Source organism: Lynx canadensis, chromosome A2 (assembly GCF_007474595.2).
Source record: "Lynx canadensis isolate LIC74 chromosome A2, mLynCan4.pri.v2, whole genome shotgun sequence".
NCBI classification, from domain to species: Eukaryota; Metazoa; Chordata; class Mammalia; order Carnivora; family Felidae; genus Lynx; species Lynx canadensis.
In genome coordinates this window covers 146,825,401-146,837,677 of record NC_044304.2, presented here as the reverse complement: position 1 = coordinate 146,837,677, position 12,277 = coordinate 146,825,401, and positions in this window count along the sequence as shown.

Here is a 12,277-nt window from a genome sequence, read left to right as displayed (position 1 = left end):
GCTCAGAGCCTGGAGCCTGCTTCAGATTCTGTGTCTCCCTCTCTCTCTGACCTTCCCTCGTTCATGCTCTGTCTCTCTCTGTCTCAAAAATAAATGAACATTAAAAAACAAAAACACATTTAAAAAAACAGGAATAAAGCAACAATTAAATTATTTGATTCAATACTGCCAGGAGTGTATTTCCAGACCCCATCTCAGGTTAACTGGGTAACTCTATTTCCTTACGGTTATCAAGATTCTAAAGATAATTCCCCAAGAATCCCATCTCCTGGACTTCAGTCAAATATTAATCTAGGTACTGCTTCAGTCACTAATCTAGATACTGCTCTGAAGGGATTTTGCAGATGCAGTTACAGTCCTAAATCAGTTTACTTTAAGATATGGGGACTATCCAGGTGGGCCTGGGTCAATCAGGTGAACCCTTTAAAAGAATAGTTTCCTCAGTTGGTACCAGAAGAGGGAAGTCAAAAAGATTCTGAATGTGAGAAAGATTTGAGGGTGATGGGAATGCAAGCTGGTGCAGCCACTCTGGAAAACAGCATGGAGGTTCCTCAAAAAACTAAAAATAGAACTACCCTGTGACCCAGCAATTGCACTACTAGGCATTTATCCAAGGGATACAGGTGTGCTGTGTCGAAGGGACACATGCACCCCCATGTTTATAGCAGCACTATCCACAATAGCCAAAGTATGGAAAGAGCCCAAATGTCCATTGATGGATGAATGGATAAAGAAGACGTGGTGTACACACACACACACACACACACACACACACACACACACACACACATACACACACACACACACACACACACAGTGGAGTATTACTCGGCAGTCAAAAAGAATGAAATCTTGCCATTTGCAACTACGTGGATGGAACTGGAGGGGATTATGCTAAGTGAAATTAGTCACAGAAAGACAAATATCATATGACTTCATTCATATGAGGACTTTAGGAGACAAAACAGATGAACATAAGGGAAGGAAAACAAAAATAACATAAAAACAGGGAGGGGGACAAAGCTTAAGAGACTCATAAATATAGAGAACAAACAGAGGGTTACTGGAGGGGTTGTGGGAGGGGGGATGGGCTAAATGGGTAAGGGGTAATAAGGAATCCACTCCCGAAATCATTGTTGCACTATATGCTAACTAACTTGGATGTAAATTGAAAAAATAATAAAATAAAAAAAAAGATTTGAGGGTGAGTGCCGGCTTTGAAGATAGAGAAGAGCACGGGAGGAAGAATGTGTGTGGCCTCTAGGAACAGAGAATGGTTCTCGGCTGACAGCCAGAAGGAAAACGGGCACCTCAGTGCTCCAGTCACAAGGAACTGGGTTCTGCCAGCAATCTGAATGAGCTTGGAAGCAGATTCTTCCCCAGAGCCTTCAGATAAGAGTCTAGCCTAATACCTTGATTTCTGCCTTGTGGGATCCTAAGCAGAGAACCCACCAAACCCACCCAGACTCTTGAACTACAGAACTGTGAGCTAACAAACGAGATGGAGTCTTAACCCCCTAAGTTTGTGGTAATTTGCTGCACAGCAGTAGAAAACTAATACATCCCGTTGGTTTTCACATCTCTAAATAAAGGTAATAATTTCTGGCTAAGTCCTAGGATCACTCAGAAGGCAAATATTAATAAGATTTAATTAATATGGTTTAAGTTCAATCAGAAAAGAAATATATTAAATTATTTTCAAGATGATATGATTTTTCAGTTAATTATAACACCCACTGAGGTTCAATCCGGGACAGTTAGACTTAATCCTAGTTAGGTTTGCTTTCTCATATTCATTGCAATTGCAGGACAGGACTAACTTTATGTCATAGGAGCTTAAAACATGGAATTGTTGCAGGATATGATTTAACCTGCAGTTTTTTCATTTCACAAAACAATGTCCTGAATTTATAGGTATTTTACTGGATATCCCACCTGTCAAATAGAAAGATTTTTTTTTTTCCTTAGCTATATTTCCTGAAAAACTTCTCTGAAAAACTTGGCCTTTATTTTGGCAAATATGTTGAAATTCATTAAACTGTATTCTGAAGTTGAAAAAAGTATGAGAGAAGAAGAGTAAGATGATCATCCCTGTTTTAATAAAATTGATCATGGAGATAAGAGAAAACAAAAAAGTGGGGCAAGAACATTCTGACCACATAATCATTCCCTGGGTAAACAGAGATATGAATGGTGCTGAGCCTGCTAACCCAGATTTCTCCTCTTCAGAATGGTGGATGACCGTGGAGTTCTCTCATGAGCACAACCCCAAGACCAGATGTAGTTTGAACAAAGTGATCTGGGGAAGATAGGAGGAAGGAAATGAAAAGTGAGTGAGAGGTTGTATACAGGGTAAGAACGTTCCATTTTAGTGAGTAGACTTTATATACAGGATGGGAAGTATAGCTTGGTAGTTAAAAGCAATTTGACCATAGGCAAATTACTTAAATTCCCTGAGCCTCAGTTTCCCCATGTCTAAGTAAGGATAGTTTTTCAATGTTCTCAGCACAGGACCTACCTAGGACACGGAGTCCTCAGTAAATGATGGCCGCATTAGGGTCGTGCAGTCTCATCCTTCCGCTCTTGTTCAAGAATCCTGGATAATCATCGCTATTCTAATGGATGCTAATAGCCCCACCGGCTAGCCCAGAGCATCATGTTCAAAGCAAAAGGCCTGATGTCTGGGCCAGAAGTCTAACACAAACACTCCCTTAGGAGAGGGAGGGACACAGAGAGTGGGTCTGGCTATGAAGAGCTGATTCCTCAGGCGAGGGTAGGTTACTTAATAGATCCACAGAAGGAAGGACCTGTAGGCAAATATTCACAAATAAAAATCTCTTTCTAAAACAATCCGATTTTCTGGCCCAATCAGTCGACAATAATTTGGCCGTTGAAAATCATATTTTTCCAACGTGGTCCATTTTCTTGGCTTTCCTAAGTCATTAATTATGACCATGTTTTCCCAAATGTGGAAATTCCCCTTGCGCAGATGCCTCTGCTGGCCAACCCTCCTTTCCTGAGAAGTCTCCACAGCACAAAAATATTTTTGTTTTCCCCAATTGCCCACAGGGAAAATTTCCTCACTCTTTATTTCCCTCCTCCCTTAAAGCCCTCTGGCAATTTCCAGGAATCCGAGTAAACCAGAATCAGATCACTGGAGTGCCTTTTGGATATTCTACTTCTAATATGGCAAAAGAGAATCCTGAACTTTAAATTTAGCATTATTAAACCAATCTTAAGAGTTTCTCTTAATAACCAAAGGCTGAAATCAAAATACCTCCCACTCCTGCCCAAGAATATGGCTCTGGGATTTGGGAGCTTAAATTATAAACAGAGGTGGCCAAAGTGATTATCCTTGTATCTGGATCAAATGCTATTATGTGAAATATGCTTCATACACATTAAAGCCCTATACAAATGTAGGCCTTTGGCCAAGCGGGTATATACTCTGAATAGGAAGTGATTATTCAAATCGTAAAAATTTGTTAGAATTGACTCTGATTACCTTATTCATCTTCTGGATTTACAAAGTGCTCTGTGCAGGGCTGACAATAGTATAGGTACTTACTCCAGAGATACTGTGTTCTTTCCAGAACATTCACCAAGAAGCATTCCCATGCCAGAAACTAGATTTACTTGGTGGGGAGGGAGTAGTAGAGTGGTGAATCAGATTGGATCTCTGCCTTCAAGGTCTTTAAAATCTAGTAAAGAAGGTATGACTTCTTTACTTACTCTCTTCTTTACTTACATACCCTCAGTGGTTCTCAGCCAGGGGCAATTTTGTTTCCCGCACCCCACCTCAGGGAGATTTGGCAATATCTGGAGACATTTTCTTAAAAATATTTTTTACTTATTTTTTAAAATGGGCTCCGCACCCAATGTGGGGCTCGAACTCAAGACCCCAAGATCAAAGAGTTGTATGCCTTACCGACTGAGCCAGCTAGGCACCCCATGGAGACATTTTTGATTATCCAAACTAGAAGTGGGGGTATTACTGTCCTCTCATGAAAGGAAGCAAAAGATACCTTTTGCCAATGCACAAGGCAGCCCTCACAACAAAGAACTACCTCGTCCGAAATGTCATCAGTGCCAAAATTGAGAAACCCTTAACTAGCTATAGTACCTAGAACAAAGGGCTTGTTGGTTGACTGATTGGTGTTGATCTACATGGCAAATGACCTTCACCCCAAGACCCCAGTCATTTTGAATTTGTGCCTGTGCCTAACCCATTACAGCTGTTAGAAATCTTTTGAATAAATGAGTAAATTTAGACAGGTACTGAATAAGGCATGAGATAAAGTGTCATAGGCAAAATGAGTGATAATTCAGAGTGAATTGCTAACTCAAGAGGACAAAAATTTTCTAGCATGATGCCAAGCATATAGTAACTGCTCAGTGAATGTGAACTGAACATATTTAGATAGCCTCGCCCCACTCATTTGCTTAAAGCTTACAGTGCACAATATTGAAGAATCTTATCGTTAAAGCAGTCCTGGCAGTAGCCTTCTTGGAAATACTTCACTATAGACTGCTTGAGTGGCATATTGAACCACAAAGGGATACAACTATGAATTTTTGATAACATTATAGCATTCAAAATTTTCACTAATTCAAATTGGTCCTTTCTCTAATGTGCCTAATTAGTGAATGTTAATGAAGTGTGATATTTCAAACATCCAAAAACTGAGGTGGCCACTTAATGAATTTAGGGAAGGAGGAAGAAGTATTTTGGAGTGTGGCCTCAAGTTCTTTACATAGAATGTGGGTTCTGCTGTTTCTGTACAATAAAAGTAAAAATAAGTAGCAGAGGCATGGGCGTCCCAACTATTGCTTGATATGCATGAAACGCCAACAATAACAGAATGGTTAAGTGCCACTCTCGGTTAAGAATCAAGTAAAATGAAACTATATCTTTAAATTAGAATATGTCCAGGGCACCTGGATGGCTCAGTTGGTTAAGCATCTGACTTCAGCTCGGGTCACATGGTTCGTGGGTTCGAGCCCCACGCTGGGCTCTGTGCTGACAGCTCTCGGAGCCTGGAGCTTGCTTCGAATTCTGTGTCTGCCTCTCTCTCTGCCCCTCCCCTGCACTCTTTGTCTCTCTCTCTCTCTCTCTCTCAAAAATAAACATTAAAAATTTTTTTAAGTAAATTAGAATATGTCTGTAGAAAAATGTGATTTAATTTACTAAATTTATTTACACTTTTTTTTCCCAGAAAAAATGATCAGGTGGTCTAATGTTCTAGTGTTTACAAGATAAACAGAGCTATTATTGCATGGAAAATCTGTACTTTGATTAAGCAATTACCTTCAATTGTGATTATGTAGGTTACCAAGGAAATATTGGCTTTCTTCTTTCACCTATTCGACCTGCATTTTCTCAATGTAAGTTGGTGAGTAAGTCAGGAAATGGCATCTAATTTTGTATTAACATTAGTCAAATGTAAGTAGGAGGAGAGAGCTACCATTAAAATTTTAAATAGAAATAACGGGGATAATCTGCCATTTGGGTAATCAATGTTCCCTGAATTTAACACAGATAATGGAGACCACAATGTCTCCGATTTTTGCAACATAAAGGAGCAAAATTTTCTTCAAGTCTGAAAATTCCCAGTTAAGTCTTTGTCAAAAAGTGACTTTAATGAGATATGTTTAGGAGTGGGGGAGGGGGAATTTTACTCTACTTTGTATGAAGAAACAAATAAATAAAAATTATTTCACCTTTGCAAGAGAAGGAATCTTATGGGGTAAGTTTACTAATGAACGAATGAAATTTAAAAATGACACATTTTTAAAAACATCAAAGGCTAGAAAATTAAAAGAATAAATCTTGGATCAGGGAAATATTTAGTATGCTCAGAAGAAGAGGCATAACCAGTAAAAATAGATCTTGATCTGACATATAATAACTGGCATAGCACTGGGATTGGTCAATCAAAATAGATGCCCAATTAAGCAGCATGTACAGTTGGCCATAAACAACATTTGGAATGGCCAAATTAATATGTGCCAGCTAAACATAAACCCTGGTTATTTTATATGACATGAGACTCAGTATGACATTGATTTCTAAACTGGAAAACATTATGGAAACATATATATATATATATATATATATATATATATATATTTTTTTTTTTTCTTTTGAGAGAGAAAGGGAGTGCAAACAGGGGAGGGGCAGAGGGAGGGAGAGGGAGAGAGAGAATCTTAAGTAGGCTCCATGCCCAGTGCCGAGCATGCCACAGGGTCCATCTCACAACTGTGAGATTATGACCTGAGCTGAAATCAAGATTTGTACACCTAACCAGTTGAGCCATCCAGACTCCCTGAAACATATCTTATTGTAATCTAATATATTTTATTTTATTTTTTATTCAAAATTTTTAATTATTTATTTTGAGAGAGGCAGAGATAGTGTGAGTGGGGGAGGGGCAGAGAGAGAGGGAGACAGAATCCCAAGCAGGCTCTACAATGTCAGTGCCGAGTCCGATGCTGGCCTCGAACCCACGAAACTGAGATCATGACCTGAGCCAAAACCAAGAGTCAGACGGTAACCGACTGAGCCACCCAGGCGCCCCTGCAAATTTTTTTTTAATGTTTATTTATTTTTGAGACAGAGAGATGGGGGGGGGCAGAGAGAGGGAGACACAGAATCCAAAGCAGGCTCCAGGCTCTGAGATGTAAGCACAGAGCCTGACTCAGGGCTTGAACCCATGAACCTTGAGGTCATGACCTGAGCCAAAGTTGGACACTCAACTGACTGAGCCCCCCAGACACCCCTATACTATGTTTTAGATGCAGGTAAATCAAGAGTCAGATCATGGATATGTAGACAAAAATAAAAATATCTGCTAATTTCTATTGAACTCATATTTTTATAGTTGTTTATGGACTAAGGATTCATCCTACCTTTACATCCTTTCATTACTTTTCAGATGAAGTAGACATTGTTATAAAAACTTAGGTTTGGGGTCTCTTTAGACCATCATCAGTAAGACCACCCTTCATTGCCTGAGTGCAAATCTCTTTGAAAATTCTAAAATACCTCTTTTTCCATGTCTGGAATGATATTCCCATAAAATCTGTGATGGTGATTTTTAGTTGGTAGGATATGAAGTGAGTATTTTTTGTTTTCTTCCTTACATTCTTCTGTGTTGTTTGAATTTTTTAAGTAGCTTTTTTACAATTCATTCAAATAATAATCATTTTTAAAACCTCTCTGTTCTATTTATTTAGCCAAAATTGTAGTTCACAGTCTTTCTTCTATTAGCTAATTGATTTTTTGAATTTGCTCCCCAAACTCAACACTACTTTCATTTTTTAGGACCAAATTTTTAGTTAATAATTTTTAAAGTGTTATTTATTTATTTATTTATTTATTTATTAGACTTCAAACCTAATAAAGCCCAGCATGAAGCCCAGCATGTGGCTTGAACGACCCTGAGATCAAAACCTGAGCTGAGATCAAGAGTCAGACGCTTAACCAACTGAGCCACGTAGGTGCCCCCAAAGTTTTTATTTTAATTCCAGTTGGTTAATATACAGTATTATTATATTAATTTCAGGTGTACAATATAGTGATTCAACCATTCCATACATCACCCAGTGCTCATCAAGACAAGTGCCCTCCTTAGTCCCCATCACCTATTTAACCCATCTCTCCACACCTCCCTTGTGGTCACAATCAGTTTGTTCTCTATAGTTACGAGTCTGTTTCTTGGTTTGTCTCTCTTCTTTTTTTTTTTTTTTTCTGTTTGCTCGTTTGTTTTATTTCTTAAATTCCACATGAGCAAAATCATATGGTATTTCTCTTTGACTGACTTATTTTGCCTAGCATTACATTCTCTAGCTCCATCCATGTCATTGAAAAAAAGATTTCATTCTTTTTTTATGGCTGAATAATACTGTTGTTGATACATATATCTCCCATCTTCTTTATCCATTCGTCAATCGATGGACACATGGGCTGTTTCCATACTTTGGCTATTGTAAATAATACTGCTATAAACATGGGGAGGGTCATGTATCTCTTTGAATTAGTATTTTTGTATTCTTTGGGTAAATACTGCTTTCATTTTAAACTCATCTTGAAAGAATCTCCTGCAGAGCCAGTGTGAAACGGCAGGAACTGTTTCCACATGGCACACTATCTTTGAAAGATTTTCTTTTGTTATTTTTATTCTTTGTGTTGTCACATCTAGTTATTTGATAATACTGCTAAACACTTCAATTTCCTTTGAAAGGAATACTACCGTATGTATGATTTAGGTAACTTGGGAACACATTGCTCAACTTAGATGGTATTTGTAAGTGTTGGAAAGATCCCTGGATAAAACAATCTCAGAAATTTTCCTTTGTTGTACAGGTGTCAGAGTGACAAAGGGGTGTGGATTCAGGAGAGACTGTGGTATTGAGGCTTACTAATTCTTTACACAATCTTCCTTCCTTCCTTGACTCTAATGGGGTGATGGACACCATGAACTAATAAAATCTCCAAAGTGTCTTTAAGCCAAATAGTTCAGTCTCTTCATATTTCTCATGGATCTTAAAGGGTTATATTTACTTCAGGCTGGGGGATCCTGGATTAGTAACAGAAATTCAAAAATAGTTGATTTTTTTTTAATGGTAGCAGGATAGGAATAACTTCTTTTCCCTCCTTTTTTGCATTGTGGTGTAATGCTGTTTGTGCTCTATCTACCCATCTATCGGTATATAAGTGAAAAAAGTAGGACATTTTTCATCATTGGAAAATTTTGAGGTCAGGATGACTATCAGGTATGCTTTAGAAAAGACATGCATTTAAAGAGAACTTGACTAACATGACCTCTCAAATTCCTTTCAACTTTAAATTCTGTGCTTTGAAGTTTACCTTCCAATCTTATGGTGGTGATGCTCCACATTGGAAGTATAGGTGTCTTCTGGCCACCTTCCTCAATTTGCCTTGAACCTGCAGCTTCTGTGAGGGTGGCAGCTCTGGTAAACAGGAAATGGAGCGTGGGAGAGTATTCCTAGGAGAGCTGGAGCTGTCCAGCAGTGGAAGGAACTGCCCACACACTAAGTTCCAACCAGAGACTGATGGATGGCAGGTTGGGACAGGGCTTCAAGTAGGCTACTCTTTTTATTTATTTATTTATTTTTTATTTTTTATTTTATTTTTTTTAATTTTTTTTAACGTTTATTTACTTTTGAGACAGAGAGAGACAGAGCATGAACGGGGGAGGGTCAGAGAGAGGGAGACACAGAATCTGAAACAGGCTCCAGGCTCTGAGCTGTCAGCACAGAGCCCGACGCGGGGCTCGAACTCACGGACCGTGAGATCATGACCTGAGCCGAAGTCGGCCGCTTAACCGACTGAGCCACCCAGGTGCCCCTCTTTTTTTTTTTTTAAATACTTTTCTTTATTTTTTTTTAAAGTTTATTTATTTATTTTAAGAGAGAGAGAGAGAGAGAGAGAGAGAGAGAGAGAGAGAGAGACCATGAGCAGGGAAGGGCAGAGAGAGATGGAGGAAGAGAGAATCCTAAGCAGGCTCCACACTGTTAGTGCAGAGTGGGGCTTGAACCAGCAGATTACAAGATTATGACCTGAGCCGAAACGAAGAGTCCGATGCTCAGTGGACTGAGCTACCCAGGTGCCCCAGGTAGGCTACTCTTGACCACCAAAGGGGTGTGCATGTAGCACATATGTATGTAGAAGTTCTGTACATGCTTACTCATCCCAAGGAGATCTTTCTTGCTTTCTATATTCTTTTTCATTTAAAATGGGATCAAAAATCTTTTAAATTCTGTTGGAAGAAAAGAAAGTACAAGAGACAGAAGGGTTGAAGAGGACAGAACGCAAAAATAGGACTACTACATTGTACCAGTCTTTCAGTTTGTTAATTTCAAGATATTTAGACACACACACATTATATAAACATACTCTATCAAAAGAGGGTTCAAGTGTATAGCAGCTTCATTACTTATAATTTGCAATCATAAAAACTGTTGTTGTACACACCATTTGAACAAAAATCAGTATGTTGAGTATTAGCTTACAAAGGCTTCCCAGAATATATAGCTAAAAAAAATTAAAAATAAAGTTAATTTGGCCTTAAAAGGTTTCTCAGTCTTTCCCTTTTCAAGTGGCAGATGCTTTCACTTTGATGAATGCCCACTTGATTGAGGTGCTGAGGCACGATGCAAAAAATCTTTAAGCATGTTTATAGTTGTTTTTGTGGGTTTTTTAAATAAATGGCTGGATACCTAGCCCTTTTTTTTTTCTTACATTTTCTTCTGAAAGGAAGAATCAATGTTCCTGCAGACATCCTAGATTTGAGAAGAAAGAACTTTGGGGAAACATCTCATCCAGCTCCCATATGCTAGGCGGTTAAATAGTAACCCAATTTTATAGGTAGAACAACTGAATGTGGAGAGGCTAATTGCTCCATAAGTTTTTAACAGTTTTTAACTTTATAGAATAACATGTATTTATGCATCGCAGAAAATTTGAGAATGCAAAAATACACATGCACAAAGAAAATGAAAATCCTCCTAGAGGAACTATTATTTACATTATGATGTATAGCCTCCTAAATACAGATGTATCATTGCATATGTACTTCATACTCAATATTCTTTGAGGGAAAAATAAAAAGGTTGAGTGGAAGAGCTGTTGGTCCATCTGATCCATACCTGGAATCAATGTCCACATATTTTTAACCATCTTCTTTAATGTGTCTCCTCTCCCCTGAGCCTAATCTGACAATAGATTATAAATAAGGTGTCAAATTTCCTATTTAGAAAATAGTGCTAGGACTGTAGGCAATTCTTTACCTTTCTTTTCCTGAATAGAGACCCAAGAGATTGCAAAGGAAATATAATACTGCAAATATGGCTTTATTTTGGGGAGGTAATACTGGAGGTCCCTGTGTTGACAGCTGCAAAGGCAGTCACATGCTTAAACAGAGCAAAGAGCCCTACAAAGGAAGAAGTTAACTTTAGCTTTGAAAATCCTTTTATCCTCCATGATTTTGATGGCTTTAAATTTGTCACCTGAATGCAATATTAACATAATCGTCTGCATTTCAGCTAATGAATGCACCTGCTTCTACGACTTTATTTTAGCAGTTTTAATGAGCTCTTCAAAAGAGTTTGCCTGGACTTACTGCACGGCTAGAGAAATAGCAGCTGTAAGCAACTAACAACACATTCAGTATTTGAATCAAGTTCTGCAAAGTTGTTAAACTTGAGAAGGCGTGTCTATCCATCTGTCTGTGATAAGGGGAATGAAGCTGAGATGTAGCTGTGATCTTTGGAAAAAGCAATAGAGTAAGTGGGGCTGGCCGGAGGCGGTTATTCCCTGCTTGGCCATAATGTATGGATCCCAGGCAGTTCATTTAAGCTCTCTATATCCCAGTTTCTCAGCTATATGATAATAGTACCTAGCTTATAAGCTTGTTGCAAAGATGAAATGCCTCACCTGTTGAAAGCACTCACTTATGTTTAATTTCATTATAATTATTATGGTTATTATTAAGTAGATGTGGTTTTAAGTCAATGAATCAAATTCTCTTTGATCGGCTAGATGTTGTTAAGATGGTTCTTAGGTGAATAGCTGCTCCTGGAGACCTATAGAAGACAGACCCAAACTGATCTCTTGTACTTATCAGGAAGTCTGTTTCAATGCTGAATCATACCTTAACCCCACAGTGAAGATTTTTGAAAGAGAAGATGTCAGCCAATTTCTAGAAGTCCAAATACCTAAATAATCCAAATGTAAGCCATTTAGGATTTCTGAATACTATGTAGATGCTAGGATACTAAGATAGTTACCTGCTTTTAAAATATACATATTTTGGGGCGCCTGGGTGGTGCAGTCGGTTGAGCGTCCGACTTCAGCCAGGTCACGATCTCGCGGTCCCTGAGTTCGAGCCCCCCGTCGGGCTCTGGGCTGATGGCTCAGAGCCTGGAGCCTGTTTCCGATTCTGTGTCTCCCTCTCTCTCTGCCCCTCCCCCGTTCATGCTCTGTCTCTCTCTGTCCCAAAAATAAATAAATAAACGTTGAAAAAAAAATTTAAAATATACATATTTTAACACTTATATTATCAAATTCATTCCACGCTTATTATGCTCTGATTTCACCAACACATTTTTTCATGCTGGGACTCTCCCTCTTTTTTCTTTTCTTTTCTTTTTTTTTTTTTGCCATATGTTCCTCTATATACATTAATTTGAAAAGTAGTAATAACCCATCCAAAGTTCAATTGAATGGAAAACAAAAAGCGAGGACAAATGTTGC